This window comes from Mixophyes fleayi, chromosome 1, assembly GCF_038048845.1.
Source record: "Mixophyes fleayi isolate aMixFle1 chromosome 1, aMixFle1.hap1, whole genome shotgun sequence".
In the NCBI taxonomy this organism is placed as follows: Eukaryota; Metazoa; Chordata; class Amphibia; order Anura; family Limnodynastidae; genus Mixophyes; species Mixophyes fleayi.
Genome location: NC_134402.1, coordinates 30,676,750 through 30,702,361, shown reverse-complemented (window position 1 = coordinate 30,702,361; position 25,612 = coordinate 30,676,750).

Sequence of the window (25,612 nt, the reverse complement as noted above, 5' to 3'; positions counted from 1 at the left end):
CCATGCCCCCTTGTGACCCAACCACTCCCCCCACTTTTAGGTGACCACACCCCAAGTTGGAATTTTGGGAGGTATGTTAGACAGATAAAAGCTATTTGATGACTGGTTACTGTGGATCAGTGCCAGATTTACACCTAATATTTACCCTATTGAGTCTGCAGCATTTCACACGTACATATTGCATATTTTACTGCAATTCAGATAATGTGTTTTAATCACTTTAATACTTTGCTTATTGGAACAATGTAATGCTGCTATCTGGCAGCACCGAATGAGAACAGCAGATAGAGAGTGGAGCATGTGCGTGGTGCTAACTCCATCCGATTTCATTCATGCACTTGGATAAATGATTAATCATAAGAAAGTAAATTTTCTTTAGGCCATAGGTTCAATAATTCACATCAGCTTATTTTATATATTTTTGTTGTCGTCATAAAGTATTCCTGCCAAAACATCTATGCCAATATAATTAGCTTGATATGCTTGAGATCACCTGCAAAAGTATAGATTTATTATACATTATAAATAGTACTTTTGATTACTATGTTCTTAGCTGCATTGTATACTGTTGTAAGAATTTCGAGCATATAAGCATGAAATCATACTTGTCTACTGCCCCGCAATGTCCAGGGCATTCCCGGTACTTCTCTCCGCACTCCTGAGGGTCAGGAAGACAAAAAAAAGGGGTAAATGTTACAATGCAAGGGGTGAAAATTAGTTTTTTATTTTGTGCATAAGTTAAATACTGGCTGTTTTTTCATCTAGCACACAAATGTTTGATTGCTTTATTTTTACACTGTAATTTAAAGTCGACCTAGGACATGTCCTATCCCAACTATAAAATAAATCCTCACATTTTAAATTTACCTCCCCCCTCCAATGCAACATGGTTTTGCCCAGGTGCAAAATTACTCCTTCTTTATGCCTTGTTCCCCTTAATCACTCAGCAGGCCATCCTCCTGCATCCTGCCCACTTCCGAGTGAAGAGGGCAGGACGGGGTCCTCGCTGATCCAATCTGCGTTGATGCCGCAATTGCACCACGACCCCTCTCAGTTGGAAAGTAATCTACAAAATGATATACAACATACCTTAAAGGGATTGTCCCCTTTTGGACAATGCTTCCTTAGTATATTAGATACAGTCCAATAGGAAGATAATTTTTAGACACTCATCCATTGATTTACTTTAGATAAATATAAATTGTTAAATAACTTGTCAGCCTACTGTTGGACTGAGACAAAGCTAGTATCATTATTATTATAGTTTTATTTATAAAGTTGTACAAAGAGTATTTCTCATTCACATCAATTTCTGCCCCATTGGAACTTTTTATTGTTGACTTGTTTGGATCAAGAATAGTTGTTTTTTTATTATTATTATTATTATTATTATTATTATTATTATTATTTTTAAAAAATGTTTGTTTGTTGGGGGCTGTTCTCTTTTAATAAAACATTTATTCCAAACTCTATACCTTTACTGTGTCTATGTATTATGTATTTAATTTCCATTTTTGGTTATTGTTTTGTAACAGGAGTCCGGTGTGTTCTTTTCCAAAATACCAGGACTATAGTTGTGGAAAACACTTTGCCTTCTTCTAAAGTCCCATATAATTATTACCAAATTCTCCACAGTCCCGGGAGCCTTTGAAGAACTATGTATAAGTGTAGATATTTCTGTGTTCTTCGCCTATCTTGACAATAAGGGGTAGATTCAATTCTCTGCGTTGTTCTTCAGAACAACGCAGCCTACGCACTATTACCGTTACTACAGTGATTGCAATTACCATAGTAACGGTAATAATGCACGGGCTGCTTTGTTCTAAGGAGCAATGCGGGAAATTGAATCTACCTCGCATACTGACACTGTCAGCAACATGGCCACATTGTATGAATCTCCGTTTTTAACAGTTTTACCCAGTGCTTTTTTTGTAAGTAAAAAGGTGCAGGAACTCAACTCTTTCTGCTCCCTTGTTTTTCTGTAGCCCTCTTTCTGCCCCCCTCGTTTTTCTGTAGCCCACTCTTTCTGCCACCTCATTTTTCTGTAGCCCTCTCTTTCTGCCCCCTCGTTTTTCTGTAGCTCTCTTTCTGCCCCCCCCCTCATTTTTCTGAAGCCCTCTCTTTCTGCCCCCTCGTTTTTCTGTAGCCCTCTCTTTCTGCCCCCTCATTTTTCTGTAGTCCTCTTTCTGCCCCCCCCCCTCATTTTTCTGTAGCCCTCTCTTTCTGTACCCCCTCCCCCGCTTTCTGTAGTCTGCACTTACCTTCTATGCTCCTTTTCTCGCTTCTCTGCTTGATCGCGGCTCCTCTCATTGGCAGCATTGTGACATCACGACGCTGCCGGAGCCGTAAGCAGGACACACTAAGATGCGGTGCTGTACTGTAGCAGCACCACAGAGAAAAAAAAGAATGTTAAAAAGTTAATTAAGCTTTGAAAACCCATTGAAAAAAGGTGCTGGAATGCCGTTCTGAGCGTTCTATGACAAAAAAAAGCCCCGGTTTTACCCCTGCAACAGTTTACAAGATTTGCTCTAATAACAAAATTGGAATACAATGGTTTTAACACCGAAAAATCAGGGCCATTTGCAGCATTTGGGGACATACCAAACTCTCTACTGACAATTTAGCAATTCTCTCATCTACAACCGCTGCTATCAGCTGCGTTCCCTCTGTTGTTTGTAATGCATTTTCTCTTACATGGTAAAACACATATAAACCACATTGCATTTATTCAGGCATTATTATGCATTTAGATGCATTTACAAGTGCATTCAATTTGCATATTGCAAACATGCGTTTGTGACATAACAGCAAGTGCAAAACATGCGTGAAAATGCATATATAAGAGCTTCGTAACCGCATCTCACAGTTTACATTGTGCTCCCATGGAGCTTAACATAAGTTGCCAACTTCATTGGCATGCGTCAGACGCACAGTAATGGAACAAGATGCATTAAAAAAAAATGCACACACAAAGCAAGTGAGACGCAATTAAAAACACAAATTAGCACTGTCTCATTTAGCACCCCCCATATCCGTTTCCATTCACTTAACTTGCGTTAGAAACACATCTTAAATTCAGAATTTTAACACCAGTGTGGATGTAGCCTTACTTAACTATAGAGGTGATCCATACCTTTTGTCTTCATGTCTGCATTTATATTGTCTACCATGTATGTCCCTGTTTAATGTATGTCCTGTTTTCCCTACTGTGCGGCACTATGGAGCACTGTGGCTCGTTGCTGCTAATTACAGTGGTTTCACGACCATAGGACATCCCAGGTAAATATCAAGGACTTAACCAAACAGGCTGGGGACCCCCTGGGCTCCAAAAATGGGGAAGCATATTAAGTAAGTTTGATGTATCAGGGGGGATGCTAAAGTGCTAAGAAAGAGTATGGGTGCTAAGGGGGGAATCTGATTGGTAGAGTAAAGCTACCTATCACCAAGCTTATTAATACAAAGGTGATGCCACTTCATTACATGGAGCTGTTTGAGAGTTGAAATAAAAAATGCTTCTGGCTGAGAGATGCTTTCTTTCATTGGCCGCCATATCAGTACCCTCCAGAGACTGTTTTTTTCAAAGACAAGTTGTAGGAAAATACATAACTATTAGCTTCATGTTAAACTCGTACAAAACTTGCTGCTTAATAAAAAGTGTCTATGTGGGATTGCAGCTTTAAATTGTCATAATTACACAGATACGGCTATGTAGCAATCAAAGGACACACCACCAACTTCATGGAAAGATTAATGTCATTAATACCCCCACTCCCTCCCCCATCACCATTAAGGCTAATTTTCAGTAATACATACCCAGAGAGCTGGACATTAATCTTTCAAATTTCTTATCTCCATGATAAATACCATCGTTCATTTACATATCGGATTCACGATCCTGTAGATAAATCGTAGGTTTGCTGACTATATGCACACCATTTAACTGTTAGAATTAGAGATAATTAGGTTATTTCCTTTAAGAGTATAATCTTTTAAAATTCACGTCCTAAGATGAAAAAGAGATTTCATTTCTATCACTAATCAGTTCTAGAGGTTATAAGGAAGTATTGACCACACAGCGGAGGTTTATATCTGGCCAGATGGGTAAATTGGCCCTATATCACTCTGTGTGTCTCCAAAACTGACATGTTGCCGGAGACTGATGTGTGAAACACCCGAGTGTATACCCAAAGTGGGCAATGATCCCACCACTCAGGTGTGCCCAGTCTTACTGAACTGGTACTGTATTTGTTTAACAGCATAGAGACACTCAACCCCGGCCAGGAGGAGACCGTCTATTATATTGCTACTTATTTAGGCTTCAGTTAAACCATTCAGGTCCATTTTCCAGGCGGTGAGGCTGACTGATACCCCGTTCACATTGCCACAAAAATCCAGGTTATTGCCAGGGGGAGCCCAGACGACCCGGGTCGAGGCTCAGTGTGAACGGGTCCAGGGGCATGTACTCGGGCTGGATGACATGGGAATTAGACCTGGGTCTTTTGAAGGGTTATTCCCGGGTCCGACCAGGGTAGCCTCCAGTCTGAAGGGTAAGAACCGGGGGTTTTCAACCCAGGTCTCACCGAAAGCTATTGAGAAATTTAAAAAAAAAACATCACAAGAGGAGCCAATCATAGCTCCTCTTGTGATGTTGCCATGGTGACCCGGGCAGACCCATGTTGAATGCGAACACGGTCTGCCTAGGAATTTGCCGGGGTGTCCTGCACTGTCAGCCGGAAATATCCTGGGTTCATGAAACCAGGATATTGCCAGGGCGGCAGTGTGAAAGTGATATGATATGAGTCATTCACACCCACATTTCTGAAGCAACTGTTAATTGCCAAAAAATAAAGGAATCATTGATTTCTATGACTGCCCATTCACACCTCACTATTTAATCTGTGTTTTAGCTACATTTAGGTGTGATTGGGAAAGATCAGTTGTCACAAGGAGCAATGATCCCAATGATGGATTTTTTTTTTGCAATTTACAAGCCATTTGGCCACTTTTACTCCATTGTCAAATACTTCAGTGTAAAGCGTCCCTTTATCTAACCAGCAGGCCCGGATGGGGACTGGGGGTTATCTCTGCTGACAGTGAGCTGTAGCCCAATTCAGAAAGTGAAATCACAGTCCTCCACACTCTGTTCTGCTGAATGTAGGCACAACTACTCCCGAGGGGCAATTTGCAAGAATACGCCTTAAAATTATTAATATGCCCTTGAGGGTAATAGACCAGAGCCTTGCCGATGGACAAAAAGGAGAGACGTAGCAATGACCAAGACAACTATCACATATGGCAAGACTAACCTTTTTTTACTACTCTCTCCAAAGATCCCTCTAAGGGAACCAACATTATTAAATTTGTAGAATGTTTGTTCAATATGTTTCCTTCCACTGGTTTACTGCCATATAACTATAAAATACTGACTATGGTCTTTAAACTAGGTAGTTTTACATATTTTATAATATTTAAACCTGTAGTTATCAGTACGTCCTCAGTCTCGTGAATGCAGTGTACTTCTGGCCCATAACTGTGACACTGTTGGCTCTCAATGTGTGAAACGCGTGGTAGTTACAATGAAGTTACATTTCCACCATGGTCTCAATGGCTAAGGAGTGAATTGTTACTGAATTTTAATATTCTCTTGTAGCACTTGTCACATTGAGAATATTGATCTCCAATTACCCTTGAATATTGATTATAGCTTAAGAGACCATAGATGTTTGTCCCTACACTATCACAGGATATTATTATATTACAGGACATTTTTTATTGATTACAATACTTGGCACTATAATTATTGTCCCACTGGTAATGCCTTATTTTTGTAGTTATTAATTCCTCAATTTTACATGCTTTCCTTGAGGTCCATTGAGTGGTAGTGTGTTATGTTCCACTGAACGCTCTCGATCTTTGCCGTTGTTTACTTTTTGATATAAGTACTAACTAACTATGTCTCCAGCAGAAACTTTTATTTAAGTTACTGGTACTAGAGTAGGGATGTTGGAGGTAATTGTTAAGCTCTTCGATTTTGAAATTTAGGGAATCGCTGTTTCACAATGAGTTGGGTTTCTCTGTGCTGCAAAAGGCTGGAAAGACAATAGATCAGATGTACACCTGATATCTGGTTTTATGACCGAAGCTATGAGATGTACAAGCTGTGACTACTGTGTTCTGAGAATATTCCTTCACTTGTGGATTTATGAATCGGGAAGTGTCAATATCACTATTTTCTTGAGGATAAATATTTTTTAAATAATTTCCAACAAGTTCCCTACTTCTATATTATGAACAAACAGAACTTTACACATAGAGGTACATCTTATCATCATAGTTTAATCTAGTGAGAGTCATTAGTACATATAGAGTTTTATGATACTGACATGCTGTTTTATCAGGTAAGCAAATGCCATTATACTTTACTATCATAGGACAACATTCAATGCATCTTCCTACGCAAAGCACAATTACTTCAGCCTACGATTCCTGGGAGAGAACAGGAAGAGGAAGGGGTGTTCGCTTGTAGTCGATGTTCAGTAAGGGTGTGTCAAACTCGAGCACACACAACCACATCCGAATCAAGCTTTGGCCATCTCGAAGGTACTTGTTTTTCTGCGTGTTTTTTGCTCCAGCTACAGGGCTAGTCTATGTCCTGATCAGTGGTGATGACGGCCATGTATGCATGCTATAACATGTGTTTGCATTCAGGAGCAACTGTAAAAATGTATTTTATTTTCAGTAGATATTAAGAGCATTCTAATAAATGATTTTGTGGGGGAAAAATATATATATAAAAAACTATTTTTAACTGTTTTGTCATTAATGCTTAAGGTGACATTAATTCAATGGTTTATTTTTTTTTTTCTGTGCGTTCTTTTGTGAATGTATATTCCATGTAGGTATTGTACATATCCTGCAGTGTCTTATGCAGTAGAGCTGAGCAGACTTACACCCAAATTCATCATACACGTATCTTCACATCTGTTCCTTGCTGAATTCCAGAGTACACAGATCCGATTTACGTGCATTTTAAAGCAAACGCACATTGCGCTCAGTATGTGTGCCTTGATGAATCAGACCCATAGTGTACTACTACTAGTCTGATCATTTATTTAGTTCTACATCTCCAGAATGGGCGGTTCCTAATTTGGAAACAGAGGTACCAGGTCTGGAATCACAACCTGTTCTGAATCTACTTACATCTAAAAATATTATGCAACCTCGGATACGTTAAGAACCATAAAGAAAATTTAGCAAATAAATATAAAGTTGCAATTTTGATACATTTTTATCATTTGAAAATATTTTGCTGTTTACCACCTTTACATATCCTTTCACGTTTTTTAATTAGTAAGTTATCATTTTGATTCCTCCTACATGTTGAAGCCCTGTTGCTCTGCTCGATGACCTTGACAATGAGGGTTTACCATACTTCCTCTGACCACTTATCTAAGCAGTGGTTGAAGGACTTAGCATGATTATAGAATATATAATAAATTCTCACTATACAATTATTATTATTTACAGAGGATATGTAGTGTGGGAGCAGCACGGTGGCTATGTGGTTAGCACTTCTGCCTCACAGCACTGGGATCATGAGTTCAATTCCCGACCATGGCCTTATCTGTGTGGAGTTTGTATGTTCGCCCTGTGTTTGCATGGGTTTCCTCTGGGTACTCCGGTTTCCTCCCACACTCCAAAAACATACTAGTAGGTTAATTGGCTGCTATCAAAATTGACCCTAGTCTCTCTCTGTCTGTCTGTCTGTCTGTGTGTGTATGTTAGGGAATTTAGACTGTAAGCTCCAGTGGGGCAGGTATTGATGTGAGTGAGTTCTCTGTACAGCGCTGCGGAATCAGTGGCGCTATATAAATAAATAGTGATGATGATGGGAGGAAACCTGAGATAGCCGCACACGGGGAGATATAATAAAACAGATTCTAAAAAGAAAATGTTCTCAAATACTGAAAAGACTTAAATATTTTAAAAAAAATAGACATCACCTTATGGAATTTACCTTAGATGGCTATACATGGCTGCACAATCCTGGAGGTTAAATTAAAGGACTAATATATGTAATCATCTGTACCTACAAGCAAGCAATGTGCAGACTAAGGTCCAATGACATCTTGCTTAAATGCACAATGCATCTTTTCTTAATGATTTCTATTATGAATAGTTTGCATTCTGCAGACGCATTGCCTGGAAACAGGGGGGAATGTAATAGCCCCTTAAACATAAAATCTTGCCAGGAGCTTTGTTTTGCACGCTCGTAACATTTCCACTTCACTGAGTTCTAGTGGCAGTCGTTGCAGGATTAGCCGCTGACTCTGTCCAAATAACAGACAGCTGTTTAGAGAGCTGACTTGTCTCTGGTAGATTGCTGTTCAATAGGGGAAAATAGCAAAACAAGGAAGCCTGGGAATCATTGGGACTTAATCCTACTTTGGCGAGAGATAAAACTGGGGCTTCCAGCTCCTATGATTTCTTTCCTTGACCTGGAAAATAAGTTTTTTTTTGTTTAGTGGGCTGTGAACATGTTTTTTTTGTGTGTTCTATATTTACTATATGATGTAAAAGAATAGATTATCTGGGAGTGAAAACAGAATGAGTGACACCCAGGGCATGAGAAGCAATTTCTCTGTACTGAAATCACTTTTATAATGGGGATGTTTGGTAAACCAAGGAAGGAAAGGAGAACAGTTTATGAATATATGATTGGTTTACTTCTGAAAGTCCCTCAGTTCCTTAGTGAGTACACTATGAACGTGTTTAGAGAGCGTCATAAGGAGAAAATGTCACGGAATTACATTTTTAAATGTCTCTGGCGATTTGTTATGGTATTTTGAGGACAATCTCTAAGTTAGATGCCATCAGGCTGGTTACCCGCATACAGGAACTGCAAAAGATCTGCTTTTCTGGGGTAGAGTTAACAGAATGTGCCTTGTCACAGCCTAGGGTGTGACAGGCGGAATAATTTGACATAAGCTGGGGTCAGGAGTTGAATCCAGGACAGATCTAGACAAACTAGAACTGGGATCAAGAAAGAACTAGAATATCGGAAAATCAAACCAGTCACTGCTTCTCCAGGACCATGCTGTGCATGGGACAAGTTCAATAACCTTCCGTAAAGAGAAGTAGGTCATCATGAAAAAGGAGTCGGACAAGTCAGCCGCAACCATGTGACGAGGGATGATGTCTTCTACTTTAGCCCACTGTTATGCACGTCTAATAACGATTGTCGATTGCTGATGTGTGGTTCCAAAGCACAAAGTAATTTAATAGCCAAAAGTAGCAGGATAACAAGTCAAAATAAAATAAGTACAGCCGTTACTTATCGCAGGCGCTCTGGATCCAGTGTACAGTCATTCAGGTCTGAAGGCTGTGGTCAAGAAGACTGGCCACTAGGTCCAGAGCCCCTGCTTACATGCAGTGAGTGAATACAGTAAAACAATGCAGATGATGTGGCTTGCTTCTATTGGTCCAGGCTTCAGGAAGGTCCAGTGTACTGCAGGTCATAGGCCAGTTCAAACCAAAATATCTAAAATTTGGGGGTCATCTCTCCAGGGGAAGTGCTCCGATTTCCCCGCCAAGAATCCAGTTTAAACTAGTCTATTTACATTATACAGTCAGCACCATTTTAAACATTTATTCCCTAACATTGCTAAATAGAGTATGCAATGTGCGATTCCTTTGGCGAATGAACCGGACAACTGCTGATGAATAGGGGGATTAAAATGATACTAAACATGACATAGTTCCTGCGACCTGAACCTTTGATTTCACTAACATGTATATAATTTATAATACTAAACATAAATACTGCTATATTTCGACATAAATAAATATGTGTTGCAACTACAATTAATGTGTACTAATTACAAATGTGTATGTTCGTGTGACTGTATGTAAAAGTGAAAAACCTGTTATTGCCACGTGTCGCGGCTGGATACGCCCCTCCATGCCGTAGCGTGTCTACGCATAATTTCAGACAAAGACAACCAAGTTTGCTCGATATTAATTGAAATGACTTTATCCAATTAGCTGACTTCGACACCACAGATTGATGAACTCATGCTCACAAATATGTGTCCTCATGTCCTTGGGCATCTATAGTTGTCCACAAATATGCATAGGACTGCATGCAACCATCTCAGACTTACAAAAATAAAGATCCACATAGGACACAAACAAAAGAGTGTGTTATAGACATATTACAATAGCATGAATAAATGGTAGCATACACCTCAGATGTTATATGCTGCCTCGAATCTATGGTGACGGGTAAATACACAAACCAGCAATGTGTTCATGCGGTCTTGTAACATGGAGGAAATGCCATGAAAGTGTAGATGTTCAGATCCCTCTCAATAAACGAGAGACATTTTTGTTACATTCCAAAATGCTTTAATGAGCATTCTATAAATGCAGTCAATGGGATGTGTGTACCAGGACTCCAGATTCCCTCTGTATTCTCAGTGTAAAATGACAATATTCAAAAGAGATACTAAGCACCCTGGACTGGCTTAATTATCTATTTATCTTAATATTCTATTATTCATTTTTGCTGAACTATGTTTACTGATACTATTGCCTACCTGTCTTGCATTTTTTATATAATTAAAACGCAATAGTTGTTTAAAGGTTTATTTAAAAAAAAAAAAAACTTTTGCATGCATAACTAAAGATTTTGATTTATTTTCACTTAGTACATTTTATTTTTATGCTAGCGATTGTCTTTATCCTGCATGTATCTCTTTTATAGAACGTTGACAAATTTAAACACAAACGTGCAATCCAACAACATGTAACGATGGTGCCGCACGATACAAAGTGCTTTTCTATTCCCTTATGATTTGTAATCCTTGGCAATGGATGTGTTTGTCGGCATTGTTTTGTGCTCTTCTATATGAAGTTTAACATTTTTAACCGCCTAAGTGGCCTATTTTCATAAAACCTTTAGCTCGGTAGATGGGAAGACAAATGCAGGCATTTTTTCAATAACCGACACACTTTGCATAACATTTCGGTGACTATAGCAACCGTGAACAATCATCATACAAAGCAGTTATCCTCAGATAAGGTTATTGGGAACTTGTGTCCTGATTTTTTTTATATTACTGTGATGAATTTTAAATATGTCGCCTGCTTAGCAAAATCCCAGAAAAAAAGAGTGTTTTTAAAATGCACATAAAACGCCTTTGAAATGTTTTCCTAAAAGTCTTACCCTGTTTTAACCAGCGCTTATGTGTAGTTGGAATTATCTTACACATTTGTCACATTTAATGGAATGTTGAGATACATTTTTAGCTTTTAAAGAAAACTGTAAAGACAATTGCTTAATGCTATTTTTCTCCACAGTTATTTTCTTGTTATAGGTTAAGAAACATAATAGAATTGCAAGACAATGTGAAAGCAAAGTTTACTGTGGGCTCTATAGGGGGCGCTGTTGCTGAGGCCAGTTTGGTGTAAGAGTGTCTCCATATTAATAATTAAAGTTACAAGGTTATAATAAGTAGCTACATAATGAATCCTTTATCACTATCATGATATGGATAATATATATATTGAACACCTCAGTGTACAGACATAAGCAACACAGAGCCAAAATTATATGTATGTTAGGGGCAGTCTGGGGTGGGGGCAGGGGGCATCTGCCCCCCTGGCCAGTCCCATTTTGGACTACCTTGGGCTGGGTCACTTGGCTACCTGCATTTTTTTCCTTTAAAATGTTCCTAATAGGCTGCTGAGCCGAGTCCCTGCCCCCCAGGCTAAAATTTGCCAGCCAGCCCCTCATGTATACACTGACAACTCCCTCTCATCATCATCATCATCATCATCATCAGCAGCAGCTATTTATATAGCGACACTAATTTCACAGTGCTGTACAGAGAACTCACTCTGGGATGTATATAATGTCATTCACATAAGGGTGCAAAGAGTCATTTAAACATAACCTTAAATAATCCAAATATTTAAAAGTGAGAGTCAGTAATCACTGCACCCTGACTGGATGTCAGGGTGCAGTGATTACTGGAGCAGTAGGGTGGCTTAGTGGTTAGCACTTCTGCCTCATAGCACTGGGGTCATGAGTTCAATTCCCAACCATGGCCTTATCTGTGTGCAGTTTGTATGTTCTCCCCGTGTTTGCGTGGGTTTCCTGCGGATGCTCCGGTTTCCTCCCACACTCCAAAAACATACTAGCAGGTTAATTGGCTGCTGTTAAATTGACCCTAGTCTCTATTGGTATGTGTGTATATATGTTAGGAAATTTAGACTGTAAGCTCCAGTGGGGCAGGGACTGATGTGAGTTCTCTGTACAGAATTAGTGTAACGTTCTGGTCCAGCAGATAGTACCTGTCTCGTTTAGGGATGAGCGCACTCGGATTTTTGAAATCCGAGCCCACCCGAACGTTGCGGATCCGAGTCGGATCCGAGACAGATCCGGGTATTGGCGCCAAATTCAAAAGTGAAACTGAGGCTCTGACTCATAATCCCGTTGTCGGATCTCGCGATACTCGGATCCTATAAATTCCCCGCTAGTCGCCGCCATCTTCACTCGGGCATTGATCAGGGTAGAGGGAGGGTGTGTTAGGTGGTCCTCTGTGCTGTTTAGTTCTGTGCTGTTTAGTTCTGTGCTGTTTAGTTCTGTGCTGTTTAGTTCTGTGCTGTTTAGTGCTGTGCTGTGCTGTGCTGTTTAGTGCTGTGCTGTGCTGTGCTGTGTTCTGCAGTATCAGTCCAGTGGTGCTGTGTGCTGTGCTCTGTCCTTCTGAGGTCAGTGGTGCTGCTGGGTCCTGTGCTGTGTCCTGTTCAGTCCAGTGGTGCTGTGTCCTGTGCTCTGTGCTTCTAAGGGCATAGTTATTTCCCCAATATTCCCCTGTGTTTAAAAAAATAAAAAAAAGTTTTTTTAAAAAATACCAAAAACTACTTTAATATTTTTTAATTACCACAAAATTTTCACAACCAATCCTGCAGTATAAGCCCATTGGTACTGCAATATTACCAAGTTCACACATTCAGCAGTAAAAGTCCAGTGGTACTGCAATATTACAAAGTTTACACATTCTGCAGTATCAGTCCAGTGGTGCTGTGTCCTGTGCTCTGTCCTGCTGAGTTCCGTAGTGCTGCTGGATCCTGTGCCGTGTCCTGTTCAGTCCAGTGGTGCTGTGTCCTGTGCTCTGTGCTTCTAAGGGCATAGTTATTTCCCCATTATTCCCAAGTTTTTAAAAAATAAAAAAAAAGTAAAAAATAATAAAAAATTTAAAAAAAAAAAAATATATAATAATTATAACCAAATTTGCAAAACCAATCCAGCATTATAAGTCCATTGGTACTGCAATATTACCAAGTTCACACATTCTGCAGTATCAGTCCAGTGGTGCTGTGTCCTGTGCTCTGTCCTGCTGAGTTCCGTAGTGCTGCTGGGTCCTGTGCCGTGTCCTGTTCAGTCCAGTGGTGCTGTGTCCTGTGCTCTGTGCTTCTAAGGGCATAGTTATTTCCCCACTATTCCCAAGTTTTTTAAAAATAAAAAAAAAGTAAAAAAAAATAAAAAATTAAAAAAAATAAATAAATATAATAATTATAACCAAATTTGCAAAACCAATCCAGCATTATAAGTCCATTGGTACTGCAATATTACCAAGTTCACACATTCTGCAGTATCAGTCCAGTGGTGCTGTGTCCTGTGCTCTGTCCTGCTGAGTTCCGTAGTGCTGCTGGGTCCTGTGCCGTGTCCTGTTCAGTCCAGTGGTGCTGTGTCCTGTGCTCTGTGCTTCTAAGGGCATAGTTATTTCCCCACTATTCCCAAGTTTTTTAAAAATAAAAAAAAAGTAAAAAAAAATAAAAAATTAAAAAAAAAAAATATATATAATAATTATAACCAAATTTGCAAAACCAATCCAGCAGTATAAGTCCATTGGTACTGCAATATTACCAAGTTCACACATTCTGCAGTATCTTGTGCTACATATAATGGAGACCAAAAATTTGGAGGATAAAGTAGGGAAAGATCAAGACCCACTTCCTCCTAATGCTGAAGCTGCTGCCACTAGTCATGACATAGACGATGAAATGCCATCAACGTCGTCTTCCAAGCCCGATGCCCAATCTCGTAGTACCGGGCATGTAAAATCCAAAAAGCCCAAGTTAAGAAAAAGTAGCAAAAAGAGAAACTTAAAATCATCTGAGGAGAAACGTAAAGTTGCCAATATGCCATTTACGACATGGAGTGGCAAGGAACGGCTTAGGCCCTGGCCCGTGTTCATGACTAGTGGTTCAGCTTCACCCACGGATCTTAGCCCTCCTCCTCCTCCCCCCCCCTACAAAAAATTGAAGAGAGTTATGCTGTCAGCAACAAAACAGCAAACAACTCTGCCTTCTAAAGAGAAATTATCACAAATCCCCAAGGCGAGTCCAAGGGTGTTGGTGGTTGTCAAGCCTGACCTTCCCATCACTGTACGGGAAGAGGTGGCTCGGGAGGAGGCTATTGATGATGTAGCTGGCGCTGTGGAGGAACTTGATGATGAGGATGGTGATGTGGTTATTGTAAATGAGGCACCAGGGGGGGAAACAGCTGATGTCCATGGGATGAAAAAGCCCATCGTCATGCCTGGTCAGAAGACCAAAAAATGCACCTCTTCGGTCTGGAGTTATTTTTATCCAAATCCAGACAACCAATGTATGGCAATATGTAGCTTATGTAAAGCTCAAATAAGCAGGGGTAAGGATCTTGCCCACCTAGGAACATCCTCCCTTATACGTCACCTGAATAACCTTCATAGTTCAGTGGTTAGTTCAGGAACTGGGGCTAGGACCCTCATCGGTACAGGGACACCTAAATCCCGTGGTCCAGTTGGATACACACCAGCAACACCCTCCTCGTCAACTTCCTCCACAATCTCCATCAGATTCAGTCCTGCAGCCCAAGTCAGCAGCCAGACTGAGTCCTCCTCAATACGGGATTCATCCGAGGAATCCTGCAGCGGTACGCCTACTACTGCCACTGCTGCTGTTGCTGCTGTTAGTCGGTCATCTTCCCAGAGGGGAAGTCGTAAGACCGCTAAGTCTTTCACCAAACAATTGACCGTCCAACAGTCGTTTGCCATGACCACCAAATACGATAGTAGTCACCCTATTGCAAAGCGTATAACTGCGGCTGTAACTGCAATGTTGGTGTTAGACGTGCGCCCGGTGTCCGCCATCAGTGGAGTGGGATTTAGAGGGTTGATGGAGGTATTGTGTCCCCGGTACCAAATCCCCTCGAGATTCCACTTCACTAGGCAGGCGATACCAAAAATGTACAGAGAAGTACGATCAAGTGTCCTCAGTGCTCTTAAAAATGCGGTTGTACCCACTGTCCACTTAACCACGGACATGTGGACAAGTGGTTCTGGGCAAACGAAGGACTATATGACTGTGACAGCCCACTGGGTTGATGCATCCCCTTCCGCAGCAACAGCAACAGCTGCATCAGTAGCAGCATCTACAAAATGGCTGCTCATGCAAAGGCAGGCAACATTGTGCATTACAGGCTTTAATAAGAGGCACAACGCTGACAACATATTAGAGAAAATGAGGGAAATTATCTCCCAGTGGCTTACCCCACTTAGACTCTCATGGGGATTTGTGGTGTCAGACAATGCCAGTAACATTGTGCGGGCATTAAATATGGGCAATTTCCAGCACGTCCCATGTTTTGCCCACACCATTAATTTGGTGGTGCAGCATTACCTCAAGAGTGACAGGGGTGTGCAGGAGATGCTTGCGGTGGCCCGCAAAATTGCTGGACACTTTCGGCATTCAGCCAGTGCCTACCGCAGACTAGAGGCACATCAAAAAAGCTTGAACCTGCCCTGCCATCACCTCAAACAAGAGGTTGTGACGCGCTGGAACTCCACCCTCTATATGCTGCAGAGGATGGAGGAGCAGCAAAAGGCCATTCAGGCCTACACAGCCACCTACGACATAGGCAAAGGAGTGGGGATGCGCCTGAGTCAAGCGCAGTGGAGACTGATTTCCGTGTTGTGCAAGGTTCTGCAGCCATTTGAACTTGCCACACGAGAAGTCAGTTCCGACACTGCCAGCTTGAGTCAGGTCATTCCCCTGATCAGGCTGTTGCAGAAGCAGCTGGAGAAAGTGAGGGAGGAGCTGGTAAGCCATTGCGATTACAGCAAGCATGTAGCTCTTGTGGATGTAGCCCTTCGTACGCTTTGCCAGGATCCGAGGGTGGTCACTCTTTTAAAGTCAGAGGAATACATTCTGGCCACCGTGCTCGATCCTCGGTTTAAAGCGTATGTTGTGTCTCTGTTTCCGGCGGACACAAGTCTACAGCGGTGCAAAGACCTGCTGGTCAGGAGATTGTCCTCTGAAGAGGACCGTGACATGCCAACAGCTCCACCCTCATTTTCTTCCACATCTATGGCTGCGAGGAAAAAGCTCAGTTTTCCCAAAAGAGGCACTGGCGGGGATGCTGATAACATCTGGTCCGGACTGAAGGACCTGCCAACCATTGCAGACATGTCTACTCTCGCTGCATTGGATGCTGTGACAATAGAAAAAATTGTGGATGATTACTTTGCTGACACCATCCAAGTAGACATGTCAGACAGTCCATATTGTTACTGGCAGGAAAAAAAGGCAGTTTGGAAGCCCCTGTACAAACTGGCTCTATTTTACCTGAGTTGTCCCCCCTCCAGTGTGTACTCGGAAAGAGTTTTTAGTGCAGCGGGGAACCTGGTCAGTGAGCGGCGAAGGAGGTTGCTTCCTCACAACGTTGAAAAAATGATGTTTATAAAAATGAATAATCAATTCCTCAATGAAGTACAGCACTGCCCTCCAGATACTACAGAGGGACCTGTGGTTGTGGAGTCCAGCGGGGACGAATTGATAATGTGTGATGAGGAGGAAGTAGACACTGTAGGGGGAGAGGAATCAGAGGTTGAGGATGAGGACGACATCTTGCCTCAGTAGAGCCTGTTTAGTCTGTACAGGGAGAGATGAATAGCTTTTTTGGTGTGGGGGCCCAAACAAACCAATCATTTCAGTCAAAGTTGTTTGGTAGGCCCTGTCGCTGAAAGGATTGGTTTGTTAAAGTGTGCATGTCCTATTTCAACAACAGACCTCTCAACTGCAGCTCATCCCTCCTCTGCGGGGATAATGTCTCCTGTGCTCTGACACGTCACTCTGTGTACTCTCAGCCTCAGGATCTGACACTACAGCTACCATGCCTCTTGTAGCAGCCCTCACTCCAGGGCCTCTTCCATGTACAGTGTCCCCCTCTCTCTTGGGTTCACTATAGTGGCATGGAGTTCTCCCCCTCATCCAGGGCACACATTCCTTGCCCTGGCTCAGTCACCACGCTCAGACTTCCAGGCAATGCTGGGGGAGCCTGGGAGCTTCCACCCCAGGTCCCCAGCTACAACTCTCCTCTCCTGTGTCTTCTCTCTCTTTCTGACACTTTAAAGATCGTGCCTTTAAATGAAAAAGTCACTCTTCATTGCACGACTATGTGCAAGTGCAACAGGGACATTTTTTTGGGTTTACAAAGTCAAACAATAACACTACGACCCTGTCTGTCTGGGGTCTGTCAATGACGAATTGTCTGGAGCATGTTTGGAGGAGGTATTGTGGCCCCGGTATCAAATTGGGTACCGGGGCCACCCCACTATGCAGTCCAGATACTTGTTTGGTGGAATTCCGACACGTGGAGGGTTTTTAAATTATATTGTGGCCTCGGTACCAAATTGTGTACCGGGGCCACCACACTACGCAGTCAAGATACTTGTTTGGTGGAATTCAGACCAGTTGAGGGTTTTATTATTATATTGTGTGGACCACTCTATCTATACCACACTACAACTCTATACCACTCTATTTCCTACTTTAATTCTATTTAATTCTATTTCCTACTTTAATTCTATTACTAATTAATTACCATAAAGAGGAACAAAAAAAACCAATTTTACCAAAAGTATAATATGACTTAGACTTACAAACACTACACTTTAAAGATCGTGCCTTTAAATGAAAAAGTCAGTCTTCATTGCACGACTATGTGCAACAGGGACATTTTTTTGGGTTTACAAAGTCAAACAATAACACTACGACCCTGTCTGTCTGGGGTCTGTCAATGACGAATTGTCTGGAGCATGTTTGGAGGAGGTATTGTGGCCCCGGTATCAAATTGGGTACCGGGGCCACCCCACTATGCAGTCCAGATACTTGTTTGGTGGAATTCCGACACGTGGAGGGTTTTTAAATTATATTGTGGCCTCGGTACCAAATTGTGTACCGGGGCCACCACACTACGCAGTCAAGATACTTGTTTGGTGGAATTCAGACCAGTTGAGGGTTTTATTATTATATTGTGTGGACCACTCTATCTATACCACACTACAACTCTATACCACTCTATTTCCTACTTTAATTCTATTTAATTCTATTTCCTACTTTAATTCTATTACTAATTAATTACCATAAAGAGGAACAAAAAAAACCAATTTTACCAAAAGTATAATATGACTTAGACTTACAAACACTACACTTTAAAGATCGTGCCTTTAAATGAAAAAGTCAGTCTTCATTGCACGACTATGTGCAACAGGGACATTTTTTTGGGTTTACAAAGTCAAACAATAACACTACGACCCTGTCTGTCTGGGGTCTGTCAATGACAAATTGTCTGGAGCATGTTTGGAGGAGGTATTGTGGCCCCGGTATCAAATTGGGTACCGGGGCCACCCCACTATGCAGTCCAGATACTTGTTTGGTGGAATTCCGACACGTGGAGGGTTTTTAAATTATATTGTGGCCTCGGTACCAAATTGTGTACCGGGGCCACCACACTACGCAGTCAAGATAGATAGATGCGTATTGCGTATCATAGATAAAGTACATTCAGTGGTGTGGGGCAAATTGAAAAATATTCCAAATGCACTGACATTATCAAAAACAAGAGGTTGTCACACGCTAAAACTCCAACATGTATATGATGGAGAGGATGGAGGAGCAGCCGTATGTGTAGTGTAATGCAGATCTGTTGAAGGTTTTTTATATATTTTATTGTGGTGCCCAGTGCCCACTCCTCTACGCAGTCCAGATACATTTATTGGTGCGAATCATAAAAGTTCAGGGTTTTTAATATATATTGTGGTGACCCACTCCTCTACGCAGTCCAGGTACATTTATTGGTGCGAATCATAAAAGTTCAGGGTTTTTAATATATATTGTGGTGACCCACTCCTCTACGCAGTCCAGGTACATTTATTGGTGCGAATCATAAAAGTTCAGGGTTTTTAATAGATATTGTGGTGACCCACTCCTCTACGCAGTCCAGGTACATTTATTGGTGCGAATCATAAAAGTTCAGGGTTTTTAATATATATTGTGGTGACCCACTCCTCTACGCAGTCCAGGTACATTTATTGGTGCGATTCATAAAAGTTCAGGGTTTTTAATATATATTGTGGTGACCCACTCCTCTACGCAGTCCAGGTACATTTATTGGTGCGAATCATAAAAGTTCAGGGTTTTTAATAGATATTGTGGTGACCCACTCCTCTACGCAGTCCAGGTACAATTATTGGTGCGAATCATAAAAGTTCAGGGTTTTTAAAATATTGTGGTGACCCACTCCTCTACGCAGTCCAGGTACAATTATTGGTGCGAATCATAAAAGTTCAGGGTTTTTAAGATATTGTGGTGACCCACTCCTCTACGCAGTCCAGGTACAATTATTGGTGCGAATCATAAAAGTTCAGGGTTTTTAAGATATTGTGGTGACCCACTCCTCTACGCAGTCCAGGTACAATTATTGGTGCGAATCATAAAAGTTCAGGGTTTTTAAGATATTGTGGTGACCCACTCCTCTACGCAGTCCAGGTACAATTATTGGTGCGAATCATAAAAGTTCAGGGTTTTTAAGATATTGTGGTGACCCACTCCTCTACGCAGTCCAGGTACAATTATTGGTGCGAATCATAAAAGTTCAGGGTTTTTAATATATATTGTGGTGACCCACTCCTCTACGCAGTCCAGAAAGATACCTTGTTGCAACGTTTTGGACTAATAACTATATTGTGAGGTGTTCACAATACACTGTAAATTAGTGGAAATGCTTGTTATTGAATGTTATTGAGGTTAATAATAGCCTAGGAGTGAAAATAAGCCCAAAAACTTGATTTTTAAACTTTTTATGTTTTTTTCAAAAAAAATCCGAATCCAATACCTTAAATCCGAACCGAGACCTTTCGTCAAGTGTTTTGCGAGACAAATCCGAACCTCAAAAATAACGAAAATCCGGATCCAAAACACAAAACACGAGACCTCAAAAGTCGCCGGTGCACATCCCTAGTCTCGTTACCTGCATTCCATTCATCTGGAAACTGCCATGTCCCAGCATCAGACATTCTTCAGTTCATTCATTCAGCTATATTCAGATCTGTGCAGGTGCAAGCCTATTGCACTTCAGGACCTCCTCACACTTTTTCAATGGCACTTCTGGAGCACTATTTAAACCTCCTGGATTCACCTGTCTGATGCCTGTTCTTCAAGCTCACTTCCTGCAGCCTGTGGTTCTGGTTAATGTTCTCCTCTTGGTTTACCTGTGTTCCAGCCTGCTCTCAGTTCGCAGCCTATGTTGAACCATCGCTGCTCCAGTACCTCTATTACCATCTCCAGTGTACTTCATCGTGACAGCTTCAGTTCTCTCATCGCTATCACTCAGAGCCGCTACTGCACCTGTGACTCATCAGCTGTTACCACGAGTTACCTCCGCTTCTCCAGTCTGCTCTCAGTATCTGGCCGTGTTGAACTATCGCTGCTCCAGTATCTCTATTACCATCTCCAGTGTACATCATTGTGACAGCTTCAGATCTCTCATTGCTACCACTCAGAGCCACTACTACATCTGTGACTCATCAGCTGTTATTTATTATTATTATTATCATTTATTTGTTAGGCGCCACATGGTATCCGCAGCGCCGCACACAGTACTAACAGTAGACTATACAGGGTGAAACCATACAGAACAATGAACAAAAAGTACCAATACTTCAGAAACTCCGGCTAGTCATATGCAGTAAAGACGGAGCGGAAGAACAGGTATGGAGACAGGAGGGGAGGGGGCCCTGCTCGCACGTTTGAAGGAACACAGAGTAAGAGAGAGATGGATGGAACGAGGGAGGTCGTTCCAGAGAAGGGGGGCTGCACAGGAAAAGTCTTGGATTCTGGAGTGGGAAGAGGTGATAAGAATGGAGGAAAGGCGGCGATCGTTGGCCGAGCAAAGGGAGCAGGCAGGAGTGTGAATGGAGAGGAGGTTAGAGATATAAGGGGCAGTAGAGTTGGAGAGAGCCTTGTAAGTGGTGGTGAGGAGTTTGAAAAGGATTCTATAGGGGAAGGGGAGCCAGTGTAAGGCAAGGCAGAGAGGGGAGGCAGAGGAGGAGCGGAGTGAGAGGAAGATGAGTCTTGCGGCCGCATTGAGTATAGAGCGGAGGTGGGAGAGACGGGAGTGGGGGAGGCCAGTGAGGAGGAGGTTACAATAATCGAGGCGGGAGATGATGAGTGCGTGGATGACAGTTTTGGTGGCATCCTGAGAGAGAAAAGGACGGATGCGGGTGATGTTGCGTAGTTGGAAGCGACAGGACTGGGCAAGGGAATGAATGTGGGGGGCAAAAGAGAGAGAGGAGTAAAGGGTGACGCCTAGGCAGCGGAGTTGGGTGACAGAGGAGATGGTGGTGTTGTTGACGACAATAGAGAGGTCGTGATGGGATGGGAGTCTGGGCGGAGGAAAGACAATGAGTTCAGTTTTAGAGATGTTGATTTTGAGAAAGCGCTCGGACATCCAGGAGGAGATGGCGGAGAGGCAGTCGGATACCCGAGCGAGGAGGGTGTAGGAAAGATCAGGAGAGGAGATATAGAGTTGAATGTCGTCAGCATAAAGGTGATACTGAAGACCGAAGGAGGAGATGAGAGCACCAAGGGAGGAAGTGTAGAGCGAAAAGAGTAGAGGGCCAAGAACAGAGCCTTGCGGGAGTCCTACGGGGAGAGGGTAGGGGGAGGAGGAAGAACCAGACGTGGATACAGAGAAGGAGCGATTAGCGAGGTATGAGGCGAACCAGGCATGAACAGAACCAGAGAGGCCGAGAGAGAGAAGAGTTTGCAGCAAGAGGGGGTGGTCCATGGTGTCAAAGGCTGCAGAGAGGTCAAGGAGGATGAGTACAGAGAAGTGACTCTTGGATTTGGCTGATAGGAGATCATTAGTAACCTTGGCCAGGACAGTTTCGGTAGAATGGAGGGGGCGGTAGCCAGATTGGAGAGGGTCAAGGAGGGAATTGTCCGCGAGGTGCCTGGTTAGGCGGCTGCAGACAATCCGCTCAAGTAATTAGGAGGCATAGGGGAGAAGAGAGATAGGGCGATAATTAGCAAGAGAGGTGGGGTCAAGATTGGGTTTTTTGAGGATAAGAGAGATAAGAGCGTGTTTAAAAGAGGAGGGTACTACACCAGAGGAAAGTGATAGGTTGAAAAGGTGTGCTAGGTAAGAGCAGGCCATTGGAGAGAGAGAGCGAAGGAGGTGGGAGGGGATGGGATCGAGAGGGCAAGTAAAGGGTGGAGAGGAAAGAATAAGGGAGCGAGCTTCTTCACCAGTTGTAGGGCTGAAGGAGCACCAGAGTTGGTTGATTGGGGTTGACTGTTGGTTGACTGTTACTACGAGTTACCTCCACTACTCCAGTTTGCTCTCAGTCCGCGGCCGTGTTGAACTATCGCTGTTCCAGTACCTCTATTACCGTCTCCAGTGTACTCTATTGTGACAGCTCCAGTTCTCTCATCACTACCTTTCAGAGCTGCTATTTCATCTGGGACTCATCAGCTGTTACTACGAGTTACCTCTACCACTCCAGTCAGCCTTCAGCCTCTGGCTGTCTTGAATTATTGCTGCTCCAGTACTTCCATTACCATCTCCAGAGTACTTCATAGTGACAGCCTTTGTCCTCTCGTTGTATACCACAGAGCACCTATTCTCCTAGTGACTCATTGGCTGCTGACTATCAGCCTATATTATTGTTGTGCCTGTATTTATACCACTCGTCTGTGGACTCCATCATCCCCATCCACTTCACCTGGCTCCCCCACATCGTTCTGCTGTACACTAACTCACGGGACCGCGACCTGCAGATTTGGTGCAGCTAAGACCATACCTCCTTGCAGGGGTTCCTGGTGAAAACCACCTGTCTGTTAGACTCCGCGCCCGCGAGCCTAGGGATCAATTTCCTATAAGCCAACCGTGACAATTAGTGGCGCTATATAAATAGCTGATGATGATGTGACCATATTGCCCATTCTTAGATGGTTATAGGATAACACATCATATTACTCGCTCATATTGTATTGCTTATTAATTGATTATGTTCATCGATAGGCTAAAATAACCACTAAGTATGTCATGTGATCTCTGATCACCATTTACATCCGAAGATGGCAACAAGCAATAAATTTACCTCAGCGAAATGGCGGGGAAACATTTTCGCAAACAGTGAGTCACTGATAGAAGTGCACTCTGATGTAATGCATGGCAGTTGTATTATATTCATGTTGTGGAGTATTTTCAATCTCAAAATGTCTTCTGATTGCGCTTTTGCGCCCCTCAATCCTAATGAATATACATTCATGAACAATTGCATGATTGCATGTATAGCACCCCTTCTGTGGAGCCATTAATCAATTATCTCACGTCTTTTTTCCTCCCAGTACATCAGAGGAAAACATATCTCAAATTATTTGTATTTTGACAATGTACACACTGTCCGCGGTTATAATCACCATTGGGAAAGAGAGGTAATCACGTTTATGGCTGCTCTGTAGTAGGAATAACACTATGCACTAGTCACATACAGATTTATTCCTCGTACGGACAATACGAGGAGGTGACCTTGTCCAGGATTGTAACTTGGATTCACTACACAGTAAATTAATAATGCTCTGGAAAACAACTTCAGAGGAAAAAGTAGTGAGATTGTCGCAGTCTATTAGGGATGTGATTGTTAATGATAGCCATATTGCCTTGAATTTATTAAGATCGATAACCATGAGTTGTAGACCTTTGTTTCAACTCAAGCTGAAGGGATAATGCTTATTCTTTTAATTAAAGTACAGTACATTAATTACATTATGGTTTGTGATATGGGAAAATGATCGCTCACAAAAGGCGGATGAAATTCTATGTATATAGATCTCCCATATAAAAGTACATCATATGTTTTTATTTGGGTTTTTTTACTTTTATTTAACTGTATCTGTATTTAGAGATGGGCGGGCTCGGTTCCCCAAGAACCGAACCCACCCGAACTTTAGGTATCCGAGTACCGAGCCGAGCAGGAATTGAAAATGAGGCAAAACGTCATTGTGATGTCGTTGGATCTCGGGGCTCGGTTCTCGCGATCTTTCAAATGCATAAATATCCGCCTCCACAGCGATCCAGCGCCATTTGACAGAGGGAGAGAGAAGGGTTAGGTCGCCGCATTAGAGCAGGGAGAGGACAGTTATTACAGCAGTTATTACAGCACTTATTACAGCAGGAAGAGAGCAGTTATTAGAGCAGGAAGAGAGGAGTATAGAGGAGGCATTTTTGCAAACATTACATACTATTCGGGGTGTCATATTCCCTCCTAAAGAAACTATTTTCTACCTGCAGAAATTGTAATATACCAGCACAATTTATTTCTGAATTTGCACTACAAGTGTTTGGGGTGTCAGATATTCCCCAGTTCTATAAAAGCTATTTTCTGGTGTTGAAATTATTATATACCAGCACTATATATTTCTGAATTTGCACTACAAGTATTTGAGCTGTCAGAAATTCCCCTCTTTGAAAAAAACTATTTTTCTGGTGCTGAAATTACTACATACCAGCAATATATATTTCTGAATTTGCACTACAAGTGTTTGGGGTGTCAGATATTCCCCTCTTTCAAAAAAAACAATTTTTCTGGTGTTGAAATAATTATATACCAGGACTATATCCTTTTGAATTTGCACTACAAGTGCTTTGATTCACAGCAGTCCACATATGAGCAGGATCAGCAAGCGCCTGCTGGCACCAGTTCTGATGGTAGTCTTTCCTGTATGTCATCTGGTAAAGCCTTTGTAAAAGTACATAGTCTTTTTAAGTCAGGGAAAAAAACACACCCAAAAAAACCTTTTACCGTGTTGAAGAGAAAAAGTTAACTGCGGAGAAAAAAAAAATTGCCAACATGCCATTCTACACACGCAGTGGCAAAGAAAGAATGAGGCCTTCACCTTTCTCTATTAGTGCGAGATCTTAAAATGTTACTGAGCCTTCTTCTTGTAAGGTCACTCGTGACCAAGCAAGACCAAGTAATTCGGAGTCCAAAAGTGGTGCACAACTACTGTTACGTGTGAAAGCCGAGCTGCAATAAAAAAACAGTAAGGCATTAGAGGAAAATGTATGTTCAGAATCAGAAATGACACCAATCCCTGAGGAGAGTCCATCCACGAGTGGTATGTGTAATTGTGACCATTCTGATAGTGTACCCATAAATAAGGGCCCTTTCAGCAGTTCTGCTGATGTGTGCCTGAACAGCCCGAGTGTAGCTGGTGA